The sequence below is a fragment of the Aulonocara sp. 'chitande type north' Nkhata Bay genome, linkage group LG15, assembly GCF_057382095.1.
Source record: "Aulonocara sp. 'chitande type north' Nkhata Bay isolate Kocher_YH1m ecotype deep benthic linkage group LG15, A_spYH_male_GT1.1, whole genome shotgun sequence".
Classification (NCBI taxonomy): Eukaryota; Metazoa; Chordata; class Actinopteri; order Cichliformes; family Cichlidae; genus Aulonocara; species Aulonocara sp. 'chitande type north' Nkhata Bay.
The window spans coordinates 19499231-19526053 of NC_141358.1; the positions used below are offsets into that span (position 1 = coordinate 19499231).

The 26823-nt window shown below is 37.9% G+C and overlaps 1 protein-coding gene and 1 long non-coding RNA gene across 3 annotated transcripts in view; one reads left to right on the forward strand and one right to left on the reverse strand.

Annotated features, from left to right (window-relative positions):
• LOC147312948 (exostosin-1) overlaps positions 1-26823 on the forward strand; it is a 435823-nt gene that overhangs the window by 37928 nt on the left and 371072 nt on the right. The gene's annotated exons all lie outside the window — the stretch shown is intronic.
• Positions 7226-16354, reverse strand: LOC147312949 (uncharacterized). Its single transcript, XR_015125162.1, has 3 exons — positions 16311-16354; positions 7859-8073; positions 7226-7558 (listed from the first exon to the last, which is right to left on the reverse strand). It is a non-coding gene; the product is annotated as an uncharacterized LOC147312949 (long non-coding RNA).

Here is a 26823-nt window from a genome sequence, read left to right on the forward strand (position 1 = left end):
GTTTAATTGTTTATAAAAATCATTTTATTTTGTACAGTTCTTCCCCTTTCTTTACTTTCCCCTTTCCACCAGACTTCCTGGGGAAAGTAATAGGGTTCAGTATTAGCACAATAAGGCATGTCGTGTGTGTTTCTGTAATGCCAATGGTTTCTCTCCGAATGGTTGTGTCTGACATACTTAAATTTGAGTGGTTTGCTTTTGAATGCAACTATGCAAATTTCAGCAAATACCGTATACAAAAAATTGTCATATAAATAAACTAACCCAACCCAAGAATACTGCTAAAATATCCTAGGATTTCATAGTTTGAGATGCAAGATAACTTTCAAACACTTACAGATCCAAAGTCCCGCATTTTGAATGTGAATCGATTTCTGAAGCAGAGCTCAGTAAATACTTCCTGTTAAAGTGATGACACATACGCATGCAAGGCCTGCTCTGGATGCGTCTACAGTGATGCCGTCCAATTATAGGCCAGAATCAATGGCCTTGTCATGTCTCTGCAAAAGGTTGCTTATGTGAGTACACAAGCGCGCACACATTCACATTCTCGCCGGCAGCGCAAGGTCAGGACCATCCATCAGGGTTCTGCATCAAGATCGTCCCTCTCACCAGCCTGACTTTTTAAATGCCTGTAGAAGCAAGGAGTGTTTCCTAACCCTTAAAGAGAGAAGTTGTGGCACTGAGACAAACATGCAGAAGAAAATGGTTAAAAACAGACACTAGGAGAGCAGAATGTGGAGAAGAGAGGTAAATAAATCAAGTCAAGGTTGTGGCCTTCCTGTCTGAAAATGACATGCTTCTGTAGTGTGAGGGGCAGAGGTGGAAAGTTTTAATGCGTGTGAGCTATGCGTCATTACTGCCCTAGACAGCAGAAACACTCCTACAGTGTAAATGTTGAGTATGTTTGGGAACAACAGAGGAGGTGAAAAGAGGTGGAAAGTGATGCTTTAAAATGCTTCTCCAGCTGTGTGTTGGGGAAAATGGAGCTAGCTGTCATTTGCATTTGTAGCTCAAGGACAAGAGTAGCATTAACCGAGCGTAAGAGATCACTCTGACGGCAAGCACACTTTTTTGTGTTACTGCACAAATGCACCTTCCACTGTCTCCATATAGCTCCTGATACTGGGATTTTGATTTCTAACCTTCCAAAGAACAAACCCTTTTAATCTATATAATCTTGTGGTTTCTGTTTGTTGTAGTAGGAGCTCTATAGGCCAATCATGTTATAGCAGGTTTGGATTACAGGTTAGTAAACAATGCACATACTGTACAGTAGAGAGCAAAAGGGGGATTGGAGTTGCTGAAATGCATTGTATAAAAATGGGCTTCTCTGTGATCATAAGTTATGTTTTTGTTAGGTAATTTTAAATGTATATGTATTCATGAATGGAAATGGGAATGTTTCTATTAAATGGTATGCCACCAGACTAGTCTGTGTTCCCAGAATCCTAAACTTAGTTCTCTTTCATTTAGTCCAGTTTATTATCTTTGAAAATCCAACAAAACAAGCAGACAAGCCCCCCCCCCCCAAGAAAAATAAAACACACACATACATAAGAAAAATACATGTGTCCAAAGGTGACCATTCCTGATGACTCTATCCATAGTTCAATATCCATCGCATTGTCTCTTAAAAGGTTCATATTCGTATGCAGTCTTTTGTACCCAAAAGCACATTTTTCTAGAAGATCCTAACAAACTATTTTCACTGCAGACACAGTAGGGAAAGCATGGGTGTGCTCATAATAGCACAGTATCATTAAACGTTCCAGATGAAGCAAAATAACAAGAAGAAAATGATGTATTTGTCGATATGTCAGCTTGTAGCTACTGCAGCTATACTGTCTTTATGTGGACAGATATGGCAAGTCATTAAAGGTTAAGCTATTCTCAAAACATTGTTGTAATTCTGCTGCCTGTCTGCTATGATGTCTCTATTGTTTAACTGTAAGAACTGACAGATGGTGTACACAGCTGGTGAGTGAATAATAAATATAAGCTAGACCTACTGCACATAATGTGTGGATAGCATTTCATAACCAATTTGGCAACTTGGTCAAGGAGATGAAAACATGAAGCTCCTATAGATCTATGTCTGAATCTATATATGTTTGAATAGTAACAGAAAGGCAAATGCTTAGTTGAGCATGCCAGTGGGATTGCATTAGTAAATGTGTGTCAAACACAAAAAGGAGAAAATTCAAAAACACTATTCTTGAAACATTCTCTTAATAAAGGCAATGTTTGATCTCGAGGATCTTTTCCTTGTACGTGTCAAAGAGAAAAATGAGCACTGTCTCCAAAATCAAAATGTATTAGAAAACTTCAAGCAATGAATGAATCTGTAAAATGCATGTCATCAATACTTTATTATCCCTGCAAGGTCAACTCCTGACAAGTAAAACATGTTTAAAGGCTTTACGGTAAGGTTGAACCAACTCAGAGCCCTTTGAAATCCTGAAGAGCCAACACCAACTAAAAACACGGAACCAGAAATGACTACCTGCAGTTATTTCCTAATCTTTACCAAGCGGCATCTGGTAAAGGCTCCAAAGACATTTGCTAAATGTTAGGAAATAATAGCTCGGAACCATTTAAATTGAATCCTGATCATGCTTTAATAGTATTTGCGCAGCACAAGGTGTCACCAGGCCATTCATCTGTCACAACCCCATACAGTCAATTCTCATGAAACTGATCCACCAAAACATGGGGCAACCAATCATTTCAGCTTGGAGGTCACCTAGAAAATCGTTACCAATAAAAGAGAAAACACTTATTGGGATTCTTCCTTCTGTCATGCAGAAAATATTTATGTCCCACATTTTCTACTAAAAGTGCCAGTTTGCGCTTTATTGAAACGAGACTAAAAGGTCATGGTATGCACAGTACGAAAGGAACAAACGTGCACTTTCTTTCTGCGTTTCTACGCAGGATCAGAGCTGAGAGGAGGAATAGGAGATCAAAAGAGATTAAGAGGAACAGAACGGGAGCTGGAGAGAGTTTAACAAAGTGAACATTAAGAGGTCAGATATTGTATAATTAATCAGAGCTCTGCGAAGAGGCAGACGCTGTGTATGAATCTCAGAGATGATAAAACATTCATACACGCATTCATATAGAGCCACTCTCTAAGAGCGCAGAGCTTAAATCTAGTGTCATTCCCGTCTCTATTTCAGGCTTAAGGTTTACTTTGCACCACGGACAATTTAACAGCAATTTGAACATTTCAGTGATTAATGCTGGCGACCAGGGACACGAGTGTGTGCACAGCTTCTGTTTGTGGATGCATGTGAGATGAAAATAGAAAGGCTTAGTCAAGGTTTGTGCTCACGAGAGATGACAAGATCTTGTTTTTCTGGCTATGCTGACTTACATTTATAGCAATACAAAAACTGATAAATGCAGCATGTGAAACGGACACATTTTTGTGCAATGCTGCAAAGTTTTAAGGCTTTAATATGTCGGCACAATGCTGTTCTTCTAATGTTTTACTCTTCTGCATCATTGAAGTGCTTTATTGATCGATTTGATTTAATTCTCTTTAAATAGCATTAAAGTATTTTCTAAATCAAACAGTCTCTTTCAGATGTCTTCTTGTTCTGAGATTTGCACGTGATTTATCAAGAGTAATAAAGAGGTGAGAATTGGCACTTGTTGTGTAGAAAAGAATGCAACAATGTGAGAGATTCATTTTTATGTCAATCAGGTCTGCAGTAGTTTATCTTCCTGTGCTGCTGATATTTGAGCCCCACAGCCCTAATCAATAAACATTAACAAAAATAGTATCTAATGTTTATGGATTTCTATGTACATTTCAGTACATAGTGCTGCACAATTGATCAATATTAGGATAACAATCATTTATCACAAATATTTATTTATTTGTGTGTTAAAAATGTTGTTGCATTGTCATATAAAGAAAATACTGCGTTAACATTTTCACATGTGTAAACAAAACTGGTCTTAAATTCATCTAGGAGGAAAAATAAAAATAGTAATTTAAAAAACCCAAACTTAACACACAATAAATCAACAGACCACTGCTTTCACCTTTACGCTGGGTTACATTTCTTTTAATTAAAACCTATTTGGAGACAAATAAGTTGTCTTTCATTCTATTCATTGTACCTGAACGATGGATGTGAATAAATCTCGTAGCAACGTATTCAATTCCTCTTTAATTCCCCTGTGATGTTCTTCACTTTGGGAAATTACAGAGCAGGCTTGTTTTGTCTGGTACTTTGATTTTCTTGATGCCTTCGTTCAGTGGACATTTCTCTTTGGATGCAATGGATGCAGCTGCATCTTTGTAAGCTGGATGGTTAATGCAGATACATTGAGTTGACGTTGGATGCATTATTTTACCGTCCTCAATGCATTCATCATACTGCAGTTTGCGGTATGTTTTTAGGCAGTTGAATAATTTGTGTAGCTTTGCGGTGCAGACATGACTCTGCCACAATCTTACCTTGTAATTTCTTCATGTCAGGCATGTCGCCAGGTAGCGATCTTAGAAGCACCCGATTTTGCTTATTCACCAAAGTCACGATCAATTTTTAAATTGATTCAGTTGTGAAGCCCCAGCACCTTGCACACAAATCAGCGGCACTTTCAGTGTAATAACACAAAAGGGTTTAAAGAAAAATACTTTAAATGTAACAGTGTTTTCCACTGAGTAAAAAGACGAAGATTAAAACAACACAAACAGTAACATCAATCAGAACAATATACTAAATTTACAACGAGGCATTAAAAGCATGCTGAACGTGAGAGGCAGAACACTTTTCAAAAATATCTTGATTATTTGATAAATTAAACAAAAGTTTAATTGCATTCATTATATATATATATGTCCAAGCTTTGGGCCATACAATTTTTATACAACTTGGAAATGGTTGGACTTGGAAATGAAAAAAAATGTTATGATTTGAGATGGACCCATATGAGTATCAAGTCCAGAAGTATATTTTAGTATCTGAGTATGTTTCCCACAAGCCTAATACAGTATCTATTAAATTGTGCCATACTGCCTTTATCATCCACATCCGCAGTGTGATGAGACATTCATGCTTGTTTTTTCTTTTGGAGACACTTCTGTACTTTCTCTGCAGTTAGTAAAGTTGGTCTCTAGTGGAGTGAGATCACAGCGTGAAATTAAAAGTGGTACTTTTACAGGTAGAAGGTTAAACTGCTGCCTTCTTATGGAAGAAGTTTTAGATGTTGTGCTAATAAAATAAAATTGTAAAATAGACAGATGAATATAGATATAGTTTCTGAACCTGAGGCAAAAGAATTTGAAAAAAAAAAAGATCTAATGAAGTCCTGCAAATGAATCCTGTGACATGAATTTGTTACAATATTTAGTTTTATAAAAACCTGTGTAAGTGGACCCTACAGCTGTGAATGGACACCAGGGTAGAAGATTTCTACATGATACGTACAAACACCAGTCAGCCTAGGCTTTTTAGAAGAGATGCTACACTGACCAGCTCAGCCTTTTTTTTTTAACCTAACAAGCTCATCATAAACTCTGCTTACACAGGTTTGTTCACATGGGAATCCCATCTTAGACAGCTCTTCTTACAGAATGCAAACATGTTCTTTAGCTGTTGTGTGTTTCATGTTCACCTTCAGCCAAATGAAATCAAACAAATAATTTTCTTCATTGTCTTGTTTATAAATTACATAAATTACTTGGTCCTCAAGATGGCAACAGGTTATTTTCTTTCTATCCTGCCGGGAGACTTTTTTTGTACGTAAAACATCTGCAGCATCTGCCTAGTTGCAGGATATCACCTCATAAAAAAGAAGACTGAGTCTCTAAAAGCTTACTGTAAATATGAACTATCCTTTAATAGAAGCTATCACTTTCATTTGATGATTTTAAACAGCAGAGAGGTTAAATGTGTCTCTGTGTGCGTGTGTTTGTGTGTGCTAACGCATGCCAAGCCCTAAAATCTATATTTTTACACATCTCTATCTGATCTGTTTGACTCTGTAGAGACCATTAATTTATGACACACGGGTTCTTAATGGCTACCCAGGTAGGCTTTTGGTATTTCCAGTACTGCAATAGTGCAGCTGTTTAGTTTAACTGGATTATAACTTTTTGAATTCTGCTAGTAAATATTCAGTGCAATAAATCAAATGCAAAATAACCTGTGAAAATGGCTTTTAATGTTGTTTATGAATTGAGAAAACCTTTATGTATTACTAGTAGGTGTCAAATATTGTAGCACTTTGTTATTTCACAAATTCACAAAGTTATTTTTTCCATGCTTTCTGACACATTTGTGGATGATTACAGTCAGGAAATCCAAATATGATCAACTGGGAACAAGCAGACTCTTTTGTTGTTTTCTTGGTTTACTCATTAGCGCACTGAAGGTTAGACAGGAAAGTCTGGAGAGAGAGAGAATGGCGAAGGGCTGCTGTATTTGGCCTTGTGGCAAGTGGTCGCTCGGTCAACCTGTGAGCTAACCAGGTTTTTAGCTGGTGAAAGGTCTGAATAGCAGGCAGGTCAATTCAGAAAATGTTTATTCTTTCTCTTTAACCAACATGACAAATTAAGTTAGGCTATGTTAAGAAAAAAGACAAAGTTTGTTGTTTTTAAAAAAGCATTATTTTCATGCAGTGGTTTGACAGTTTTAACTGCGTGTAGGAAAACTAAAAGCTCTGAAAGCAAACATCTCCTACAGTAAGTGCTTTTTTTTTTTTTATTTGGCCAGCATTTCATTATCACCCTACACGGCCACAGCAAAGGTTTGTGCTAATATTGTCACTATGATGTGGTGCTGATGTTGCAGCCAAGTTCAGCAAAGTTATCAAATTAGACCATAAGTGAATGTTTGGTGTCAATCCTATCAATGAAAGTGGAAATGTCTCCCACGATATGTGATTATTTTACACACGATCTGTTATCTTCTTGTTGGTGTTGTTTCCACATCAGCCCAGGACAAGCTTTCTTATGACTGCCCAGGACAAATTTTGCTCTTTTTTAAATTAAAGTTAATCTCGACAGACAATTCAAGTCAATTTCCAAACCGATGGGCCAGTTTATTATATTTACAGTTGATTCTTTTTATTCATTAATTCAGCACACAACCATTAGGCTAGGCTATTTAGATCCTTTTCACTTTACTTATGTTAGTAAAATGATCAGGGAAGCTACTGCAATTTTGCCTGACCACATTTTTATGACAGCTATAGTTACCTGTACTTTAATGTCAATGTATTATGATATATTATAAAATGCTCTGTATAGAGAACATTGGCTAGGTAATGCTGTCATCAAGTAGCCTATCACTAGCAAACAAATAGCAAGCCAAACGATGAATTCATATATGAAATGCCAATGTTCCCCCCCCCAAAAAAATTAAACAAAAAATGTATAATGCTTACCATTTATCCTGAAATGTGTGACCTTCTTAAGGGTAGATAATTCCAGTTGCTGGATGTAGTACAGGTTCTTCTTTTGTCAAGGCGGGTTTTTTTTCGAAGTTGCAAAGCTATGACATCACAACAATGTGATTGGTCCCTTGCAATGTTGAACCTGGAGCAACAGTAATTATGATGATGTGGGAACAAAACCAACACGAGGATATCAGGTCCATCATGAGCGTGAGTGAACTGATCAGGTTCTTGCAGCAGGTCTGACTCAGCTATAGAAATAATAACAGACATTCTGCAGCAACATCTTAAAAAAAAATAAACAAACAAACAAAAAAGCTGGACCAGGTAGTTAGCAGTATAAATAAAATGCATATTGAAGAAAGCATAACAATAAGAAGGTTAAAAGGTGAGCATTTGGCTGTGAGACAGCTCTGTCTGTCTTGCACCGTCTCACACCCACCTTCGTCTTATTTTAGCCTGCCTCCATCCTGCAGGCTCTCCATGTCTGCCTTCTGTGCTTGCTTCCACTGTCTTTCCCCGTGATGCCAATAGTCTCTGAAGTTCATTTATTCGGATCCTTCTTTCTCCTCTCTCCGTTTGACTTGCTTGTCTCTAGTCAGATACCTAACAGGCTTTCTAAGAGCTGCCTGAAAGTGAAAGCACCACTTTTATGTCCTGGAAGCAAAAGACAGAGACAAAGATGAGAAGACAGACAAAAGGAGAAACTAATGCCTTGGAGGAGTTTCCGAGTCGCTCAGAAACAATGTGTCAGGAATGTCTGTGGAGAGTAGTGTGTTGCACAATACAGCTGAAATGGAAATAGGTAAGTGTGTATTTAATGCTCTACTGTATAGGACATATATAATAAGTTTGTCACATCTGTTTCTGGAACAGCATAACTATTTCAATTATGTATGGACTAAAGACATTTCATTCTGCATGATCACTCTTTAATGTAGGAGTAAAGGCTTAAATAGACTAATGGATTCAATCTATTTCAGGATGTTTGACCTTGTGTGTCTTTAACTGCTGTCTCTGTTTACTTGTTAACATCCTGCCTCTTGTATCCCATTTCTTAATTCAGGATTATTGTGTGATTGATGTTTTAAAAGCCAGAGCAGCTCATTTGTTTTGCATATATTCATTTTCAGTGATGGAGCGTGAGGGTTTGTATTTCCTGTTTGATGCAGAGGCCTTAATGGACTCAGCGCCGTGCGTGTGTGTGTGTGTGTGTGTGTGTGTGTTTGTAAATCTATATGTTGCTGATTTAGAAATGCCTCTGGTGGCTAATACAGTAGCTAATGGCTGAAATAATGATTGTTGCAAATGGAAGTGCCGAATCCTGTTTTCATGGATAAAGACTGCTGCTGTTACTGGCTGTAATGCTTCCATACATGAGTCAGTCCTTACAGCTTGATGAATGCTTCATGCATTTGTTGCGGTTTAATTTACAGCCTACACATTGGGCTCATGTTATATAAAACAGAGGAAATGTCCTTAAAAAGCTTTTGTAGAAATAAATCAGTACAATCAATATAAAAAATGGTGGTTTTCTTATTGTACATGTACAAATCTAGTGTTTTCTCTTAAAAAGAAACTTGTGCTTGAACATGCATGTGATTAACTGATAATAATAAAAACAGTGCTTAAAATTATTAAGTGTTATTTCAGTAGCAATGACTTCAGAAATAGCTAATTAGTGATAAATAAAGTACCTAACAATTAGCTGCATTAATACTAGCATAACTGTTTATTTCTAACTTTGCTATTACCTCTTGCTTTGCTGCACTGAGGCAAAGCATATAGTTTCACAATTTCACAATTATCAAAACTTTAATTGTGTAGCAGATTTCAAAAACAAGTTCAAAGTGTGTCATAAACATTACAAGGAAAAACAAAGACAAATATCTTATGCTTTAAATAACAGTAACACTTCTACAAAAATAACTGTTCTGTGAGGATCACAAGACAAATTCAGGCTTGTGTGATATTAGCTACAACAAGCCCCGAGTAACAATAAAAATGTACCTGACTCCTAAAGTTAGACACTACAGGGAGTGCAGAATTATTAGGCAAGTTGTATTTTTGAGGAATAATTTTATTATTGAACAACAACCATGTTCTCAATGAACCCAAAAAACTCATTAATATCAAAGCTGAATGTTTTTGGAAGTAGTTTTTAGTTTGTTTTTAGTTTGAGCTATTTTAGGGGGATATCTGTGTGTGCAGGTGACTATTACTGTGCATAATTATTAGGCAACTTAACAAAAAACAAATATATACCCATTTCAATTATTTATTTTTACCAGTGAAACCAATATAACATCTCCACATTCACAAATATACATTTCTGACATTCAAAAACAAAACAAAAACAAATCAGCGACCAATATAGCCACCTTTCTTTGCAAGGACACTCAAAAGCCTGCCATCCATGGATTCTGTCAGTGTTTTGATCTGTTCACCATCAACATTGCGTGCAGCAGCAACCACAGCCTCCCAGACACTGTTCAGAGAGGTGTACTGTTTTCCCTCCTTGTAAATCTCACATTTGATGATGGACCACAGGTTCTCAATGGGGTTCAGATCAGGTGAACAAGGAGGCCATGTCATTAGTTTTTCTTCTTTTATACCCTTTCTTGCCAGCCACGCTGTGGAGTACTTGGACGCGTGTGATGGAGCATTGTCCTGCATGAAAATCATGTTTTTCTTGAAGGATGCAGACTTCTTCCTGTACCACTGCTTGAAGAAGGTGTCTTCCAGAAACTGGCAGTAGGACTGGGAGTTGAGCTTGACTCCATCCTCAACCCGAAAAGGCCCCACAAGCTCATCTTTGATGATACCAGCCCAAACCAGTACTCCACCTCCACCTTGCTGGCATCTGAGTCGGACTGGAGCTCTCTGCCCTTTACCAATCCAGCCACGGGCCCATCCATCTGGCCCATCAAGACTCACTCTCATTTCATCAGTCCATAAAACCTTAGAAAAACCAGTCTTGAGATATTTCTTGGCCCAGTCTTGACGTTTCAGCTTGTGTGTCTTGTTCAGTGGTGGTCGTCTTTCAGCCTTTCTTACCTTGGCCATGTCTCTGAGTATTGCACACCTTGTGCTTTTGGGCACTCCAGTGATGTTGCAGCTCTGAAATATGGCCAAACTGGTGGCAAGTGGCATCTTGGCAGCTGCACGCTTGACTTTTCTCAGTTCATGGGCAGTTATTTTGTGCCTTGGTTTTTCCACACGCTTCTTGCGACCCTGTTGACTATTTTGAATGAAACGCTTGATTGTTCGATGATCACGCTTCAGAAGCTTTGCAATTTTGAGGCTGCTGCATCCCTCTGCAAGATATCTCACTATTTTTGACTTTTCTGAGCCTGTCAAGTCCTTCTTTTGACCCATTTTGCCAAAGGAAAGGACGTTGCCTAATAATTATGCACACCTGATATAGGGTGTTGATGTCATTAGACCACACCCCTTCTCATTACAGAGATGCACATCACCTAATATGCTTAATTGGTAGTAGGCTTTCGAGCCTATACAGCTTGGAGTAGGACAACATGCATGAAGAGGATGATGTGGACAAAATACTCATTTGCCTAATAATTCTGCACTCCCTGTATGGTCGTGCCCAAATTCATGGGCTGCATCCTCCTGAGGACCCGGCCTCCGCGGTCTACGTGGGCCGGGTCCTCAGAAGGTCGAGTAGGCCGGAAGTAAACGGCCGTGAAATTAGACGGTCTAGCCTTCTGATTAGCGTCACCGCTGTCTCGGTGGAGCTTAATAAACTCGGCCGTCTGCTCCTTGCTATCTAAAATATAACCAGACACTGGCGTAAATTCTCGTCCGTCTCATACTTCTGTTTAATCAGTTTTCTGTTTGACGTTTAGTCAGCTGTGTGAAAACCAAGGAGGAACCCACCCAGGGGATTAATAAAGTTTTATTTTATCTAATCTAATAACTTTAATCTCAGCCAAACCGATTTACTCACGAACAAACAAAACACTGAAAAAAGCCCAACAATAAAATTTTTAGGTTGTCTAAGTGACTTGTATATTATGTTTAACCCGAGTAGCGAAAGTCCACGGTGATGTGAAAATGATGTGCCGGGAGTTGTGCCGTTCTCAGTGGCATCAGTGACCACCGAACTGGTGGGTAGCTGTCGAGCTGGTGGGTAGCAGACGTCTCCGAAAACGTCAAAGCACTTTTGCAAATATGCGATATCTTGATAAACCGAGCAGATATTTGATGTTTACACAGCTACTTTCTCGCCTGAAAATATGTTAAAAGTTAATTTTGTGACCCAGAAAGATTAGTAAGAGTAATTTTAAAACTTAGTAGCGGCCGCCATTTGTCGGCTGCATTCGGAGGAGTCTACGAATTTAGACAGCCTTCGGCGCGTCGCTGTGACGTCATCGGTCTACAAATGCGGCCTCAGGAGGATGCAGCCCATGAATTTGGACACGACCTATATGGACTAAAATTAGGATCATGTGACATGAACATAGCTAATAAAGTAGTCTGCCATGCAATGAAAACACGACATACCAAGTAGTTTTAAAAAAATAACTAGTTTTTTATCTTTTCTCTGAACTTCTCTTATAGGCAAAATTAAGTCTGGCACCCCGAGTCAGGTATGTGGTTTTACTGTAGAAGGATAGAGAGCACAGTTTTAGTTAAAGGAGATTTAAGAACAAGAGTTTTATGTCTGCAAGACTCGATTATGTTTTTTTTCCTTTTTTTTTTTTTTTTGAGGAGCAAGAGAACAGATTTCGAGTCATCAGCATAAGGATAAGAATTGTTATGCTTCTTCTGTAAGATCTTTGTGGTAATATAAATAGAAGATAGTAAAGGCAAAGGACTAAACCTTGAGGCTTGTGACTCTGTTAGTGAAAGGAAAAGTGGAGAAATTACAAATAGCCACACACAGTTTTTGCCACACACAGGCTATGTATGACCTCAACTGTACATCAAGGGGATCCTGGTGAGCACAGAGAGGAAAAATACACCTACGTTATCAATTTGATAATCCTACCTCACTTTATACTCAAGTTATCACATTCACAAGATTTTTAGAAAACTTGACCTCTGACCTTAAGGTCGAGGTCACCGAGATTCCAACTCATCTGAGATTTTTAGTAGATACACCTATGTTATCAATTTTTACCTGCATCGACACTTTGTGGGCGATTTACCGCTTTCAAAAACTTGGGTGTTCACATTGCCTGTCAGCCGGCCTGGCAGGGTGCTGACAAAGCCCAGCAGCCTTCTACAGCTGAGGGTTAAAAAGCAGAAGGACAACACAACAGTCTGGAGACAACACAACAGTCTGGAGACAACACAACAGTCTGGAGACAACACAACACTCTGGAGAAAAACTCCAGAAAGATATAACTAGACATGTCCTCTTGGCATGTTTTTCTTTTTTAAACACACTGGATTGATGGTAATTTGGCTCCTTACCAACAATATAAGGACTGTCATTATCCCCCATCTTTTAGAAATATGTGATGCACAGTACTTAAGAAACTAGATTAACACTTTTTAAAGCTAATTTGAAAGTGGTTCATATATTCACGTTTTTTGTTCAGTTTTTGAGTTTTTTGGCAGATTGCTGAAGCCACTGAGGCTCTGCATTGTTTCATATCGCTGAGAGGTTTTTATCGCCATGTGAAAAGATTTAGTCAGTCATGGTATTATACTGAATTTTTATTCCACCATGACAAATACACTGTCCTCATTCTTTCAATATTCCGGCCTCTCTGTTTTCCTTTAGCAGTTGTTGGACTTAGAAAGAAAGGCAAAACAGAAGGTAGGGGGAAAAAAGGGGGGTTATTAGAGAGGCAGATAAAGTGGGTAGTCTATTTAGGACTTCCAGCAGAGCATCTGTCAAAAGTGAGTATTAATGCTTCTTGTTGGAAAGTCAGTCAAATTACTTGACAGACCAGACCAAACATGACACATCAGCCAGCCACGAAGAGAAGTAAGCCGCAAAAAAGACAAATTTTTGGCCACATAATTTAGGCAAAACTACCACATATAGATGCTAAATAACAATAAAGAGAAGGGAACAGAAACAAAAAGACTAATTAGGAAAAAAACACCAGATAAAGATGCTTAAAGACCACAGTGGAAAAATAAGATGGTATAAAGAGGAAAACCTCTGTTGGCAATAATTTTATCATCAAGTCTGGGTGTCTTGTTCTTATGTAGAGAATCGCAGGGGCTTGTCCTTTCATAGTATGTCTTCACCATTAAAAATCTCAGCTACATGTTATCATAATTTCACTTCAGAATATGCAACAGTTTGAACAGGCTTTATGTATGGTCAGTATTTATGTATGCTCTTAGTCAGCCCTCTATTCAGAAGTTCTAAACTGATTCTCTGGTCCTGCTCCAGCTGATAAACGATCCTGTTTAGCATATCTGAGACCCGAGATGGTGAATATCCGTGGACCAGCATCGACCCACCACATGCAATCGACCCAAGCCGCAGTAATGGAAATGACTGTGTGTGAGAGTTTGTCAGGGTGTGAGTTTATGCCTGTGGGAAGAGGGTGGCGGTGGCTTGACGGAAGCAAAAATTAGTCACCTTTGTTACTGCTGAGAGTGGTTTTTTTGTTTTTAAAGTAAGCTGTCCAGCTAATGGCACTCCAATTAATGCACCGAGACTGTAGTCTGAGTTTCTGCTCACAGCCTGTTTAGTATATCAAATGATTTCTCTCCCTCTTGTCATTACTCTCTCTGCTGAGGCCAGTATATTTGTGACAGAAATAGGTTATTATTTTCATTAGTTTAAGAAAGGATCAGGAGAAAAATTGAGTGAAGGTAGAAAATAAGAAACGAGCAGCAAGGAAAATGGCTAAACAGCTTTTGGGTCCCCTCTTTTTTCCTCTTTTTCAACTGCTGGTTGCAGAAATGCAGACTGAAGCTTGAAGTGAAATGGCCTGTTTTTCAGTGTGAAATTGGTGTTATTATAGTGTCGGGATGACAGCTGTTTAATGCATAGAGTAATAAAACACTTTTTGAAAGAGAAAAAGAAGGTCATTCTTGGTAAAAACTTCCATTATTTCTTACAGTATGTCGTTCGTCTCTTCATATTCCTTTAGCATTGGTGTGCATTTTATCCTCCTTTCCCTTCACTTGAATAGGAAAAGAAAGATACATAGCTACGAAAAAAGGTCTCGGCTCTTGTAGCTTGTCATTTCCACTGCAGCACCATTATGAGATAGAACATGACAGAGAGAGGCAGTGCTACTAAAAGGTAGAGGCATGTCATGAATATTACACTATTACACAGAAAAATCACTTCCTGGCCAGTACTGGAGGGCGAGAGTAGAGATTTGGCTTAGGTAGGTAGAGAGCGGTCATTTGAAATCCGGCTAAATCAAATTTCACAGTATGTCAGACAGAAGCATGAACTCTCCTTATATACTGTGGCTTAAAGGACTAGTTAGACCTTATTGGAAAAGTTCCTTGAAGTATTTTAGAGAACTCTGTTTTCTTAGCCATAATGCTACTGCTTGAGTGTTTCTCATCCATTCTTGTCCCTCGGGTGCCAATTAATACTGCTTTGTCAAAGCTGCCAGTGTGGCTAGTTTACAAAGTGTACTTTGCATTTATTGTATCATACACATGGATTATGGAATAAGTGACCATTCAACCACCCTTCCATCCATCTTCTTCCACTTATCCAATTCAGAAGCCTATCCCAGCTGTCATAGGGCAAGAAGCAAGGTACACTTTAGATAGGTTGCCAATCTGTCACTGGGCTAGCACACACAGATAGCATTCACACTCACAGTCACACCTGGCCATTTAAAAATCACCAATTAATCTAACCCCATGCTTGCCAGACATTGTAAGGAAGACAAACTACCTGAAGAAAATACATGCAGACACGAGGAGAACATACACTCTGACCTTCTTCCTGTGAGGTGACAGTGTTAAACATCGCCCTGTGCCACCCTACACTCCTACACTTCCACCAATCACTGTAAATTAAATACTTATTTTCTAAAGTGAAAATAGCCTCACTGCGGATCCATTGAGTTTTTCCTCTGATAGTTAACTGCTGCTCATTTTCGTTGGCTAAGGATGTTAATTTACTGATTAGCTTACAAAACACACATCTAATTTACTGAAAAAGAATGACAGCGCTTTAGATTCTGTATGCTGGTTAGTCCAGTCTACCGAGAAACACATTATTGTGTCGGTTTGAAAGAGACAGTTGTAGTTAGAGAAAATAAGTGCTGTATTTCCTCTCAGCATCCCTACTCTAGCTACCGTTCTCAGAGATATGCAAGTTTCATTGTGATTCTAGCTATCAATTAAAGCTTTTAAACATAAACATTACACCCTAATTAGTACTAAAACCTAAACTCATGAGAAAAGTGACCCCTTTAACCCAAATCAGTATGTACAATTACATAGATCGAATTTTAAAAATAAACTTTTTTCTTTTAATCAGATTTCAATCAGGCAAGTGACACCAAAGAACAGTGAGGCAGACCCCATTTAGTGCATTGAACAGCTACACCCAACAGTATCCAACCCCTGCAGACTGATCCCCTTGCCCTGAAACTAATTGCTGGATGTTGATTTACGTTGTCCAGAGTGTGCTAACAGGAAATCGAACTGACGAGGTGGCAGTTCGTTAAAAGATATCAATAGCGATCTCGTTTGCATGGTTACTAATGAGGCAAAGCTTCAGGCTCTTTGTTACTGGATAAGTGGAGTCTGACAGGAGCACATATCAAACTACAGCTTCAACGAATAGGGCTGAATAGAATAGAATGAAATACTGTTTTTCTGTGATTTGCACACAGAAAAAGACAATTTCAGTGGTTTGTTTGTACAGTAAGGAAGGAACAGTTGCTGTGGGGAAAAATCCACTTATAAATAGCTAAAATTCTCACCTTATTTGAAGTCTATTTTTGCTGAAGTTGAAGGTCTGGACAATATCCCAAGTGTATAATTAAAAAAAAATGAAAATCTACCATGCAGGTAGGGACATTTAATAACAATGAGCATCTGCACAGAAAACACAAAGAAAAATGGTCAAAGTCAAAATTATAAGCGAGTCACTTCTCTAATATAAAGTGAATATGTCAGTCAAATAATCAATTAATCTGAATGTGTCTATATCTAATAGGTTCATTTGATTTTATCAGTGCACAAGTAAATATAAACCTCATGGTGATCAAGAAATAATGAATATAAAATAATGTAAACATGATATAAACTTGATAGATGACATCATTGTGTCTTATGAACTATATAAAGCTTGTTGATGCTCGATACATGAACTTATGTTAACAAGTTAACTTCATTATACATACAGGTCTGTATATGGATTCATAGAGAATAAACACAAAGAGAAAATGTATACAGTCCACAAGCCTCATAGCTTTTCCCCATAACTACTAATTTTAAATACATACCATTAATCCTGGTAGAAAATATCCTTGCTTACATTATTGTCTGGATACATAGAGAGAAAAAGCTGAAATTTTAGAAATAGCATGGCACACTTCAAACCAAATCCTCTTTGACAGGAAAGAAACTTTTGTTGCATCTCTCTTTCCCTTTGCTGTCAAAACTTTGCTTTCCCCAGCAACAATGCAACTTCTTGTAACAAAAAAAGGAGGAAAAAAGGGCACTCACAGGTGAAAAGTCAGCTCTTTTCTTTCTCTGCCATTTATGAAGGAAAAGTTTCACATTTACTAAAACATGATCAAGTTTCAGCTATAGTTGCGTGTGTGTGTTTTATCATTGCTACTTTAACTTGCACTTGTGTGATGCTTTGAGAGTGTGTATATTTCATCTGTCTATTTAAACGTGCACCAGTGAAACTGACACTAATGTTTAAGCTAATGTAAAGTGTGCACTCGTTATATTTATTTTTTGTTCTGTAAAAAACAAAAACAAAAACATACAAACAGGGGAAAAAAAGCAAACAAACAAACAAACAAACAAACATGTTAGCTAATGTTAGTCTGTATTATGTTGCAAATGCTCAGTGACAGTTTTTCAGAAGCAGTGTTAAACTGATTATCAGCACATCTAATGGGGTTTTAACAAAATCCAATTGATAGAAAAAGTATAGATAAAGCTGATAGTAAGCTTTCATTGTGTTTCTGCAATTTTCATCATCTTCTAATTAGTTTTATTTTTATCTTCAATAATCTGCACTCGTTTATCAGATGAGCAAGAAATGAATGTAAGATTTTTGCCTTATACTAAACCTCTTTTTCCATTTTTATTCAAAGCATGTTTTCATTTTTCATGTTTGTTTTGTTGAAACACAAATCTGATCTGATTTTCAGCAGACTTTTGCTCCTGCATTGTTTCAGCCAAAAACAATTAGAAAATATGTTACACAAAGCAGTCAGATTGCATAATTATAGTATTTTTCTTTACAAATGCTTTTACATTTTTTTTAAATGTTTGCAGCGCAGTGCAAAAGTGCACAGTGGAGGAGCAATTCACCACTGAAAATAAAATCTAAAAAATTGAGGCTGGTGGACAAATGACACAGAACTATTGAAATTCTGAGGAGTGCAAGGTGAGCAGGAATGGAGACAGCACAGTCCCCCGTGGAGCTCCTGTACTGCACCAAATTACACTGCCCTGTCTCACATACTGCAGCCTGTGTGTCAGCTAGTCAGTAAACCGTGTGGTAGTTAACCTGTTTACTGATGTTTTTCCGTAGCTTCTCTCTCAGTAGCAGCAGGTGAATCGTGTTAAGTAGTCTTGAGAAATCAAAGGTGATCCCCATTATGCAGCTGTTGCTATCTAGGCAAGCGTAAACTCTTTGCAGCATGTAGATGGTTGCATCATGCTTTCCCAGATTTGGTCTGAATGGAAACAGCAGTGGGTCCAAAGATGTTAACATAACAGCGTTTTGCTGGACTCCCCAGCAGTCACATTCCAAAAACAATTAATTGTCAGACCCTTGCACCCTCTCGCATTTAAATGACTTATCTGTGAGAGTTTAGCGCATTGGGCTTGGGTCTGTCTGTTAAGAAAGCATAGTGCTAAAATCACTGCCACTGAAGGCATATAGCCTGTAGACTCCTAACACAGGGACCAGCTGTCCCATCCCATCCTCCTGAGCTTTAGTGCACAATCAGATTGGACATCCTTCAAAGGGATTGTGGAGAATACTTTCTAAGGTTATGGTGATGTACCTGACAGCAGGGCAGCCCTACTGTAAGTAGAAATCCCTGGACACATGAGAGCACTCAGTCACTGTTTTATTTACGTGGCCAGTCATCATGCGATAATATTAACCAGCCTTCAAGTTGAATTAGTGACAAATCATTGTGCCTGTGCTGGGTTGCCTTATGTACATTCCTAGGATTTTTAAAACTTTGTATTTTCACTTTATATTCTCTAATGGAAAGTTTTCCTTTGGTCTATCTGTCAGGTACTAAAAAAAATCTGGATTAGTAGACACTACAACAGATTTATGGAAACAGCTTTTTTTTTCTACATATTGGAAAATATGTTTTACTAGACTACTACAGCTTATTACCCTTATTAGTTGCTCTTTTCACTGTTCTTTTCCCTTGACACCGTAATTTGTAGCTTAGTCACCTTATTCAAAAAATTACCAGCAGCTACCACATCCTCAGTGGTGCTTATACACCATCAATGGGTTAAGCTGGCATAGTCCCCTGTTACTGGATGATGGGGCAAAGTATCTCTCTTTTCCTCTTATGCACAGTTGGTATCTTAATATCCATTAATAGTTTATATACATAAATTTAAAGAAAATGGAAAAGAATACTAAAAAAAGTTGAAAACAAATGAAATCATCACCAAAGAAAGTTAGTAATTCAGTTAAGAAAAGCTGGAGGAGATTTGCGAACTTTGTCAGACCAGCTTAGAAAAGTGGGTAAACAACAAAGTGTGCTACTTGAACTGATGGATGAAATCAAATAGCTGAAGAACCTTGTCAAGGAAAAAGAAAAGATAATTACTGAGCAAACAGCTGATGACTTAGAACAATATACAAGAATGGAAGATGTAATCATCAGTGGCCTGGACACCAAACATCGTATTTACGCAAGTGCAAAGATTGGAGATAGAGATGGAAAGAACCCCTTTGAAAGAGAAGCCACAAACCCTGGAACAGCAAGCCATTAAGTTTCTTGAAAGCAAGAACATTAAAATTAACTGCACAATGTAGCAACCTGCCATGCTCTACCCCGAAAGGGCAAAAAAGGAAAGCTTGTAGTAATACTCAAATTTGTTAACAAAAAGAGCAAGACTGAGCCAAGAAGAACCTAAAAGGGACAGAGGCACACATCAACATGTGGCTATAAAGCAATGACAAAGTTAAATGGAAAACCCAATAAAGCTAAACTCTTGATTATAAGAGTACTCAAAGACTTTGATAAGTGTATATGAGGAGCTATAACATCTTGGCTGATTATGTTAACATCTTGGAATATTTTTTATCTGAAAATATGGTTCTCAGTGGAACAAGTGAATGTGACTTCAGGTTCTGGTTCAAATTAAACAGGATTTGTTGCCAGTTAGAAAATGCTGCATGAGAAAAGTTTACATGTAGTAGGGCTGTTCGATATAACGATATATATCGGATGACGATATAAAAACATCTATCGTTTCATTTTATGCTATCGTTTGTTTCGTGGTGTCGCAAAATAAACTGTTTACAGCAATATTTTCTCATCGTTTTGATGGTCACTGTAGTGGCTATATTAATTTAAGTTCTCTCTTTCTCTTATATTTAATATAACCACACTACAGATGCACACACACTAAGCGCCTGATTTTTATGCGTTGTGGTTAGCAACAACCACGGTAACAGCATCGCGTGTCCGCTTGTTTATGTTCCACATAAACCTTTCACAATAAAGCTCAAGATCCTGTTGAGACTTTTCAAAATAAACTGAATCACATGAAAGAGCAGATTATTTATGGATGAGAAGTAAAAAAGAGCCGCCAGGCGCTAAAAAATAAACCTTAGACTCAAAAGCTAGAACAGGCTTTTTTTCCCCGCAGCACGCCGTGTAATAAATACTCACAAAGAATAGAATAGAATTCAGAATAGAATTCAACTTTATTGTCATTGCACATGCACAGGTACAGGGCAACGAAATGCAGTTTGCATCTATCCAGAAGTGCTTTAGCGATATAGATATATTACAATATATATTAGCAATAATATAGATATGTAAGTATATTACAGAAATGGGTCTATTATGGTATGTTATAATGTACACGGTATGAAGTATGTTGTGAATATTCTATAACTATAAGTATGTACAGCCTGTAGTGAGTACAAGCTATGTACAACGGAAGAAAACGGCGGCCGTTACAACTTATGTCTAAAAATGTATCGTTTCATGCATCGGTTAAAACACTCGACTCCAGCTACATGACGCACAGCTGGAAACACTTCACGCAAGACGAGCTGCCCGAGATTCACAGAATTTACAAAAAATGTTACATTTTGTGATTTATATCGTTATCGGACGATAGAATTCTTATATCAGGATATGAGATTTTGGTCATATAGCACAGCCCTAACATGTATTAATCTTTAGTTTGAGCCTTCACTTTCTTAGTCAGTAACTTGTGTTTGTTCCCACTGTATTAAATTATCTGTTGTGAGCTTTCTTATTTTCTGTTGTAGTTTTCACAAATGTTATTAATGATAGAAAAAACTCACTTGCTCTTTCACATTTATGCTAAGGACATATCATGTTTTGAACAGGTTTTGTCATTAATGAATTCATAATTTTTTCATTAATTAATGCCACCATCTTCCAAATGCTGCTGGTACAGAGGAAGAAGCAATGTATAATTTAACTATGTCAATATAGGATACCAGAGAGTGACATGTTAGAGAGAATTACCATACGAGAGTGAGAGCTTGGATTGAAGATGGAGACAAAGCGCTTCACCAACATCTTTAGTGCAGCCGATTAAACTGTCATACTCCACTCCTTGGTTGTCATCATCTGAGAGGATTCATGGTTTGGCCTTGTTGGGTTTGACGGTCTGTCAGTAGGATAAATCTCTGTGTTGAAGGGCTGACAGATGTTGACAGTAACTGAGGCGTTTTCATATGGAGTATATCCGAAGGGCAAAACATCCAGATAAAGTTGATGGTGCCAAGACAAATTTTATCTGGAACTGTGCTTGTCAGCAGTGTCTTTACAGCCAGGGTGTCTGAATGAGTGAAAGCCCACAGTCAACAGCTACATGCTTCATTATGTAAAGATGTCTTTGGCACCTAACGCAACAAGAATTACAACATGAACTAGGGCTGCTCAATTAATCGAATTTTAATCACGATTACGATCTGGGCTTTCAACGATCATTAAAAATGACTGAGCCGATTATTAGCACCTCCCTCGTACTTTACTCTCGCGCTGCTCCGTGTGGTAAATCGAGCGCACCGCTCTCCATTTCGAACACGCGTCACAACAATTAAGAGGACCCGAGGGAAGCTCGGAAAGCTAAGCAGAAGTTATTTGGAGAGGAGAGTGACTGCTGTTGGTTGAAAAGAGAGGTAAAAAAAACAAAACTTCAGTGGTGTGGAAACATTATGGGTTCGCGGAGTCAGACGTGGATCAAGTAGACACAGTGTGTAAACTTTGCTAGGATGTAGTAGCTGCACCACAGAGCAACACTGCAAAGTTCACTAAACATAGATGTTTACATTTTTCATTTATTTCTTATATTGCAAACATTTGCACTGTTATCAGTATTTGCACACTATTTTATATTATTTTTTAAAGTCATTATTCAATACATTGTTATTGTTAACCCTTTAAATCCGGACAGAGCAGCACGCTCCGTTTTGCCTAACCATTTTTAAATCCCTGTAGAACCTGAACCGTGTAAGCTAGCGCAATAATTTGTTTTGCATATGAAACCGGAGGAGTTGTACTTGCATCTTATGCCATCAGCTTGTCCTCGGTCATGGTTTCCTTCCACATATAGCTTTGCAAAAATTGCATAAAAAGCACTTGCAGCAACAAAAACATAATATTCCAGAAACACGCTTTGCCGTTCCTATCAGCTGTTCTTAACACTTCCCACTTTGAAAAAGACGTCAACGGGAACTATCGCATTTCCTGCCCGAAACCAGAAGTGACGTCATTTTCGCAGAAAATCTAGTTTTTTACTTGTAGGCCTTAAAAGCCTATACTAGTGTTTTTATAAGTCATGTTTGACTTTTCTGAATAGTTGCCGGGATGCTTAGGACTCATATTGCACTGCTGGAAATAGTTTATTTTGATGCACCTGCTGTTTTCTTTGCAAATTTGCATCATAGGATTGTTTTTTTGTTTTTCCTGCAGTATATAAAAATTGCTGTATCTCCAAAATAAAACTATGAAGACACTCAAAATAAATTTCCTGTTGTTGTAAACTATTTTTTGCAACTTTTTTTGTATTTAAAGTTTTGAGGGATAAACCTCTTAAATTTCTCCAAGTAGAAATATATGTAAAAAAACAAAAACGATTTTCAATTTTTTTGTAGTTTATTGCACTTGTTTGCAATTAATGTTGTTACTATGGACTTAATGCATACATATTATTAAAATATGGGCTATAACAGTTGTATTGATGTATAGCAACTTGAAATGCTCCCACAAATGGCACTACAGCATGTAAAAAAAATAATATAAGCTTTGGCGGACTTGGTTCTATGGTAGGTCTTAAAGGGTTAAATAAATATCGTCAAATAATCGTGATCTCAATTTCAGTGAAAATAATCGTGATTATCATTTTTGCCATAATCGAGCAGCCCTAACATGAACTATTTCCCCCATGCGTATTAATAATGGCCCTTTCCCTCAGCTTAGAGTAGAAAGAAGCGCTTATCTGTAGGAAGTGACAACAGTGCAGCAGAGGCATTTTATTTTCCTCAATTCTGATTTCTTTTTAACTGCATTGATAATAAAAGAAAAAAAACAAACTTTTGAAGCCGCTTTATGTCACTACCGTGTCTTTATGAAGTGATGCTTGTTTCAGGCAGACAGCTTGAGTAGCACTGGATTAGCTGGTATGTCAGCTGACCTCGAGTAATTGCCGTCTTATATTGGGTGGTCTATTTAAGCTGTCAGACGTACTGCTCCTTCTCTGCTGCTGCTGCCAGTTCATTCACACCCGGCATCCATCTGTAAACTCAGATTTTTTTTGTATTTCATGACTTCATATCAGGGCACAAAAGTGATTTTTTTTTTCTGCTTCCTCACTCTGCACTGTTCATTGGCCTTATATGTCAAAACAGTATCAACTCCTTGTGCTTAAATAACAAAATTATGACAATACTGAAGAAAAGCAATGGGTTGTGCGGCATATTTAGTAGTAGTGTCAACAATATCCATATTTATGATGTGATGAACACACTTGTGAGTTTGTCTGCATGTCTGCCCATGTCTCATCAAAGCAAAGTGTGGTTCTGGAGACACCTACTGTGGGGGAAATACTAAAGACAGTTTTGAGTACATTTGTATGTCGGTGTTTCTTTGCCTGTATAAGAAAACTGCAGCAGTGCATGATGAGGTCACAAATATACACACAGATGTACAGTAGTGATTTAAATATTTAAAAAAAACCCAAAGATAAATGCTGACTACTATGAAATTAGGTTTCTGCAAATGAGCATGAGACTCATCAGCGTCCACAAACACTCAAGCTGAAATTATAAGAAGATTAGGCTCTTTGTGTGTGTCTGGGAGGGTCTCTTTTTAAATGTATTAGATCACAGATTACTACTTATCCTGTTAAGAATTTATTTCATAATACAACAATTCCTCATTAATGTAGTATACTTTTCTAAAAACAGTTTGAACAACTTAAAGCTCATCATTGCAGGCATTGTAGACTCACAATTCCTTTTTAAATATGAATTAATGTAATTGGCAGATAATGAGCAGTGCAACTTCAAATAGCTAACAAAAGTTTGCACGAAGTTGCAGTACTGTGCAAAAGTGCACGCTGCCAAATGAAACGAGTGTATTTCTAGGTAAGGCTCCTCCCTTGAGGGTGTATTTGATTGTTTTTTCCTGTTATGTCTTTATTAACACCATAACCTACAAGGACAAAGCCAGTCTTATTTGCTCCCCATAAAATTAGGGTACTTTAACCACTTTGATCCATCTAAATGGTGGACCCTTATTTCAGTACGCTGACCCTGCCATCCAAGCCAGACTTTTTGTTATTTTTCCTTAACAAAACCGAGCAGGTCTCTCTCTCCATTCTCGCCGCCTCTCTTCTTGTTGTTCGCTCTCTCTAACTGATGAGAAGCGACAAGCACGAAGACGGCCAGATAGATAGGAGGAGACGTGGGGAAGATGGCAGAACTGTGATGTGAGCCTCTTACAGCAACGGCAGCAGCAGTACAGCCTGTGCTGTCAGCCCACCATCCTCCTGCAACTTCTCCTGCCCTCCCTTCATCCACCTCTAACACTCCCTGTCCACCTCTCACCTCTCTCTTCCTCCTCTCATTCCTTAATCTCATTCCTGCCATCCTTTTCCATATGCCACATGGAGCAGGATACTTATATGCAGGCTGTTGATGTTGTCTACAGGCAGTTTCTGTATCTGTATTAGTCATAGCAGGCGATATGGAACACACAACAGAGCTGCTGCAGGTTTGCATTAACAGGTAAGAAGATGCTGTACACATCGTATTACATCTTTGTGGTTCTAGCAACACATCTATTTAATTAATATGGATCTAAATAGGTTAATGATAGGAATCCTAACACCTTTTATGATGTATGTTCTAAAATCAGGGTGTTAAGTAATGCAAAGAAAAATGAAATCTAAAATTAATTGGAACAGTTGAAGCTAATTAGCTTTGACGTTTATTGTTGTGTTATGAACTTTGAAATATTTATACACTGCTAATGTTTTTTTCTGAGGACAAATTGTATTTTTAAAATTACTTTTTCAGTGACAACATCAGAAATGCAGTAAGCTGTGGCCAGGGGTTTAACAATTGTGTTCCTACTAAGGAAAAGAAGATTAAATTCATTCATTACCAAAAATTACCCCAAAACAACACATACTGACTACAACTAGTTTTTCATCTCTTGCATCATTGTCCCAGTCATTTGTTGCCAGATGCTCACTTTTGCATGCCATTTCCTGCCCCCAGTAAACACTTAATTTTCACATCGTTTCACACCTGTTACCATTCAACTTCTAGCATTTAGAACAGGCTCTTTTTCTGAGTTTCTTGCCAACTATCGATTTTTACAAAAGACTTCAGAAAATTAGATATAATAAAATTTAGCTGATTCATTTTCAGAGTGCAAGTATGGTGCATGCTGGCTCACTGTACCTCATGACTAAAGCTGGGCAGACACTGTACCTATTTTGCCCAGTTTTAGCCCAGAATTGAATGCTCCAGGCTGATATTAGGCTTGGGTTGAATATTTGCCACGTCTGTAGTTGCGGTGGTGTTAATGCCAGATTAATCCCTAAAGCAAACAATAATCATGAATGGTGTTATTTTGGATTTCTGGAAGGAAGTTTGGTCGCATGTCGAACAGTTTGAGATGTTCTGTGGTGTGATTTCATGTATTTCAGTGCCAAGTAACACCTCTGTGCGCTTTTGTAAGTGCAGAAGCAAACACTAACAAACATGCCACAAAACACAGAACAGACTGCAAAGCCCTAGTTTTCTGTCCAAATTACATTTGCGAGAAGTAAAACAGCTTTTCTGTTAGAACAGAAATTTTAGATGGAGCAACAGTAAAGGGTGAAACTAGAAGACAAACTCGTTTCCCTGTAAGAGACACAAATGTTCTACCGTGCATCTGCTAAAAACCTACATCAAGATGAAAAATCTGAGTCAAGTCATCATGTTGATTGTATGTAGAGGATGAACACAGTGAGGACTGAGATAAGAGCAAGCAAGATATGTTGACACAGTATTTGCCTGGGTGGAGTATGGTACAGTACTGTGCAAAAGTCTTGAGCCACCCATCATTTAATGAAATACACAAAAATATATAAAAGTACATCATATGAGATTAAAAAACTGAGTTTTTACAATTCAAACAAGCTTGAAAGTCAATGTCAATATGAAAATACTACTTCAGTCAGTTTTGACGAGGTCTCCAGCACAGCTGGGTGAAATGCAACTGTGTATACAGATGTTTTGTCCTTCTCTCCTGACTTACTTCGCACATATTGAAGACAGTTTGACCAAGAATTTCACATTTGGATTTACCACTTCTTTAGACCTGTTGCCATTGATTTTTATTCCAGTCCTTTTTAATTTGGCATATCTTACCCTCTTCTTCTCAGGGCATGACTATTGTCTGACATTTGTCCAGTTTGCTCACATTTTTAGGACATGAGCCAAGTGCAGACTGGACTGAAAATGAACGACAAAGCAGCCAATTCCCAAAGAAAAACTGTGAAAGT